Source organism: Lampris incognitus, chromosome 1, assembly GCF_029633865.1.
Source record: "Lampris incognitus isolate fLamInc1 chromosome 1, fLamInc1.hap2, whole genome shotgun sequence".
Taxonomy (NCBI): domain Eukaryota; kingdom Metazoa; phylum Chordata; class Actinopteri; order Lampriformes; family Lampridae; genus Lampris; species Lampris incognitus.
In genome coordinates, this window is record NC_079211.1 from 116,091,629 (window position 1) to 116,097,440 (window position 5,812).

Sequence of the window (5,812 nt, forward strand, 5' to 3'; positions counted from 1 at the left end):
AGATGCACCGACCAAAATCATTGCAGATGCTAGTCCAGTGGGATTAGGAGCAGTGTTAGTACAGACCCAGAATGGAGAAAATGTTCCCATTTCTTATGTCAGTCGTGGTCTAACCGACTGTGAACGCAGGTATTCTCAGACAGAGAAAGAGGCCTTAGGTCTGGTATGGGCGTGTGAAAGGTTACACCCATACATCTATGGTAGACGATTTGACTTGGTTACAGACCACAAACCTCTTGAATCTATCTACAGCCCACGCTCGAAACCATGCGCTCGTATAGAGCGATGGGTCCTAAGGTTACAGCCTTATGATTTTAAAGTAGTACATATCTCGGGCAAAAAGAACATAGCAGACCCACTATCACGTCTGCTGGGGAACAGCGCACTGAAACAGAAACATGCACACGGATCCGACGAGTATGTGAGATTTGTTGCAGTGAGTGCCACACCCAGAGCATTGACAACCCGCGAGGTGGAGGAGGCATCAGCCCACGACGAGGAGCTGATCGAGGTGCGTAAAGCTATTGAGAGTGGACACTTTGAGAAGTGCGCAGCATATGCCGCAGTGGCTAGTGAGTTATGTGTAATAGGACAGTTGGTTCTACGTGGAACGCGTATTGTGCTGCCACAAGTACTGCGGGCACGCGCTCTCTCACTAGCACACGAAGGACACTTAGGAATTGTCGGAACTAAACAGCACCTCAGGAGCAAAGTCTGGTGGCCAACAATGGACAGAGCAGCCGAGAGACATCGTAGGTCATGCCACGGACGCCAAGTTGTTGCTCGGCCAGACGCACCGGAACCGTTAAGACCAACAGAGTTACCAGAGGGGCCCTGGCAAGATATTGCCATTGACTTACTCGGACCCCTGCCGACAGGTGACTCGATTCTAGTTGTAGTTGATTACTACAGCCGCTACTATGAGTATGACGTGTTAAAGTCCACAACCACGTCAAAAGTGATAGACAGTCTAGAGACAATCTTCAGTCGACATAGACTTCCCGTCACACTGAGGTCGGACCAGGGTCCTCAGTTCAAATCAGAGGAGTTCAGTGAGTACTGTGAAACCAACGGAATCAAGCATGTGAAAACAACGCCACGATGGGCGCAGGCAAACGGCGAGGTAGAACGTCAAAATGCCTCGCTGATGAAGAGGATTCGCATCGCTGTTTCAGATGGACTCAATTGGAAGCGAGAACTTAGAAAGTATGTGACAGTATACCGGAGTATCGATCACGCGACCACAGGGAAGAGTTCCGCGGAGCTGCTCTTCAAAAGAAAGATGAGGGGGAAGCTGCCAAGCATCACAGCAGCACACGCTGATCTGGAGGTAAGAGACAGAGATGCAGAACAGAAAGGACAATCAAAGATCTGTGCAGACGAACGGCGTCACGCCAGGTACTCGGATATCAATGTCGGTGACAGGGTCCTGGTGAGACAAGAAAAGACTGATAAACTGACAACACTATTCAACACAACGCCACACAAGGTGGTGACCAAATCAGGAAACCAAGTTGTCGTCGAATCTCCAACCGGAGCCAGATACACACGGAACACAACATTCGTGAAGCGATACACCAGTACTCAGGAGACACCTGCCGGAGCAGAAGCATCACAGGATGCCGAGGACTGCACATCAAACAGAGAGACACTGGGTGCTCAAAACGCAGAGCGGAGCAACACCAGCAATGACACCCCGGGGGCAGACAGGCCTCCAAGAGAGAGACGCTTGCCATCGAGGCTGGCAGATTATGATTTGACATAGACTGGAGAAATGAAAAAAAAACTGTTGGGTCAAGTTCAGTGACGATTGTTGTTTGATGATGCAAATGTGAAATTAACATGTTAAAAGGTCTTATATGTTTACGGACTGTTCATAAGTGAATATGTGTTAATGGAGAATTAATACATGGTTCTAATTAAGGTGAAAGCATACAGAATATGCGGTATGTGTTTTGGTTAGGAATGTTTTGATACTGTCATTATATGGGTTCATATTTTTTAATTGAAAATAACCTGAAGTTTATTTCCCAGAAAAGGAGGGATGTCATGTACCGGTTTGGCATGTAAGGGCACCGGTATGTATGTGACGTCACCTGTTGATGTGGGGAGAAGCGCGAGGAATATGGTTCGGGCGGTCTTGCAATACGGTGGAATAAAGCAAGCCACGTTAGGCATTGTGTGATAACGGTGTGCCTAATCATTTATAATCAAGGACACCTAAATAAGCATATAGGTGGGAATAACGGATCAGAAAAAGCACCGCTGGTAAATACGTAAATGAGCGTTCACGTCCGACCACCTCTGCTCCTGCTAAATTTAGCAGTATGTACGCTTGCGTTTTGGCTGGTTTGTCACTGTGCGCTGCGGCGATGAATATGTCATATTCCTGCTCGAATATGCGCCAATTCTCTGCTACATTACCATCGAAGGTAAGAGGATCTGGTCGCCGAAATCCGTCTGCCATTGTCGTCCTTCTAGCGAGTTTATTCTTCTTTCGTCTTTGTGGAGTTCCTTACGTGCAGAGTGAACGGCTACGTTAGTTAGCCAGTGCCGCTAACTAAACTCACTTTGCCGAGCAAGGCGTTGGATCTAACTATGTACCTTTCGAGTCGGGAAAGTATCAGGTTTCACTTTTGACACCATGTAGAATGACTCGCATGGAGGCAGTGTTAGCGTCTAGGCTTAATATTTAATAATCATTGCAGGGGAACTCAGGCATGATCACGTGACTACTCTGTAAGTACGGAATGCAGGTCAGTACAAACATAACGCTACAAGGTTACCTACAGAAACGTTCAGTAGCTTCTTACAGCTGAAGACTGATAGTCCAAGGGCCAGACGATATTTCGGTACACTCAAGGTGGCAAAACTTACTTATAATTTTTGAAAGGATCCATGTCTGTAGATGATATTTTGGTATGATAACCATTCCTGAGTGGCAGCTGTATCACAGTTATCAGCTCATGAAGTTAACCACCCGCTAAACTAAATTGCATTTTAGACGCTGGTGCATATCCTGGTTTAGCCTCATGGTCAGGACATTTTTCAATGTTCTATAATATTGTCTTTGGTATCATTTTAAAGGGGACCTTCTTAGCTTTCATTCAAGCCCTGTTGTGGATATTTCTCACAAATATAGAGGTCACTTGAGCTCTTCAACCCGTCAATAACACACATCTTTCTGCAATTTTCGCCTAAACTATATACTTTCTTTTAGCCCTGTGGCATCTAGGAATATCAGGGACACAAAACACAAAAACTGGAATACTCACAGGACTGTAAAGATTCAGGAAATGTATAATATACCCATACTATTTCATTGTGTGAGGTGATTGTGAGCCTTAAATGAGAACTAGACCAAAGCCAGTTAGGTCACAAACTGGTCTCTATACATTTGTTTAAATACACAATCAAAATACATGATAAAAAAGGAATACCATAGTGAGGTAATGAACTATTTTAATATTTTAAACAACATTGACATTTACATATACTTAGTCAATGATACATGTAATCCCATATCATTAGTGGGTATATGTAATGGTAATGGGTAGGGTAATGGGTATATGTGAATATGGTTATATTATTGTTATCAAGCTCTGGGTAACCAAGTCCAGAATCAACATCCTGTTCATCAATAGACTACTACCACAGTAATACCATCAGAATCATCACAGTGTCATTCATCAAACTGCTCGTTTCTCTCATCATCTGACTCCCCAAGTTCAAAGTCCAGTTCTGGACCATCCTGCTGTTTTTGGTTACTGCAGGTCTGTAACCTGCACATGTCTGTGCATGGAAGTCCATTTGACAGGCACATGCAGCTTGGCATTTTGCATGAATGCACACACTTGCATGTTAGCATTTCCAAGACCACATCTGGTGCAGGTGGGGAGCGCATCCAGTAAATGGCCAGCTTGCCTTCATCGTCTGTCCATCCATACTCAGTAGGGCTTGGCACCACAGGGTTAGCCTGCAGACAGCACTTCCATATTGCTGCCTGATAGTTGGCTCGTTGAACATGCATAAAGAGACAGTCTCTACATGGTGGCAGCTGGCTGGACTCAACCTCTCCCCTTTTGGTGCAGAAGAGCTGGTAACGCAGTTTGTTCACCTCAGCAGTGCTGCTATTAGCAACATACATCCGACAGGTGAACTGCTCAATTTTCTGGAACAGCTCATCACTCACATTCCATGTCTGTCCCAGTTGACTAAAAGTCTCTTGGCAGGAAGTGTGCTTTCTCACTATCTTCAGGGCATTCAGCTTCCCTCGACCAGCGAATGCACTGACAGTGTCGCAGCCTGTGAAGGCATGTAAGCCAATTAGGCTGTCACAGATGCTGTCTCCAAGTGAACTTGCCAGTTTGGTGATGTCGACAAACCGTGTGCGGTTCTGAGTCCCACACTTCTGGTAGATGGGACAGGTGATGTCCTTCTGGAAGCCAAGACAAAGCACCATGACATCAGTGTCCTCAGCTGTGATGATAACTGACTTTGAGCCCGCATTTGCTGCATGCAATGCATGCAGGAGCAGACGGGTGTCAGCTTCTTCATGTGTGGAGTGCAGTTCTGCTGCTTCCTCACACCCATCTTCTGTCAACTTGTAGCAGGTTTCCTCACAGGTCATGTACAACACCTTGCCATGCAGCATAGCTCTGTATCGTGGGAGTTTCCACTCTTCCACCAGAAACTTGATGAGACTGGTCTTGTTGGAGGAACTGCACAGAAATTGTCTCCACTGCTGGACGTGGTGTCCCCCTGCAAGATTCTTGTACTGGAGAGTGATGTCTCCACCCCGGTTCAGTCGTTCAGCATCTTTGATCGAAGTCTGGTGATAGACATCAAAAACAACATCAATCCTCCTACTCTGTGCTCCCTCATGGAGGACCTGGGTCAAGGCTGACTCTGCCACCTGTGCAAAGGTTTTGTTGTTGCCATTCATTTTTTGGACCAGGCTCATCCCATCAATGATGGAAGTAGATGGGATTGGGATGTCTTCTGCAGGAGATACATTCTTTTCAAGCTCTCTGGCAAGTGCAGCCTTGTTTGTTTTTCGTAAGGACCCATCAGCATTTGCCAGTGCCCATGGTAGTGGGCCCAATGGGTAGGCAAGGACATCCTTCAGATTCACCTTCCTGCTTTCAGCCACCAGGATCATGTGACTGAAAAGGTTTCTATCTGCCTTCAGAACCACATCCTGTGCTTTCTTTCCATGAGCTTGTTTTGTGCTGACATTGGAGAATGTTTTCAGACTTTGCTTGGTCATCTTGTCGTGGAATTTCACAGGTGGTGGGTCTGCATCTAACCTTGTTTGCTGGGATGCTTGGTAGGCCTCTTCTCCTTTCTCAAGAGCTCTCAAGAGATCTATGGTCACATCAGGTGGAGCCATGTTGCCAGTGGAGAGGCTAACCAAATCAATCTCATCAGGGGACATAGGATTGAGCCAGTTATTCTCCATAAGGTCCATGAGAGACTGGACATCTGCTTCATCTCTCTTGATCCTTGGACTCTGTAGATCTGGATGAGACCATTTGCACCTGCCTTGACCTGTCAGGTCTCTCAGCTGTCTGAGGTACATGCTTCTATACTCAGCTGTGAGATAATATTTGGTCACAGCTCCTGGCTTCAAGCTGAATCCCTTTGTCCCTCCAGCTGTTTGGGTGTCTTTGTTCACCGTTTCTTCTATAGCTTGGTCAACAGGGATTCGGCCAAAGGGATTGGTGGAGCCCAGTTGGACTGAGAAGCCTCCTTCCATGAATTCTGTGTACACATCTGGGTGTGTGATGGGCAGTTCAGACATCTGGGCGTA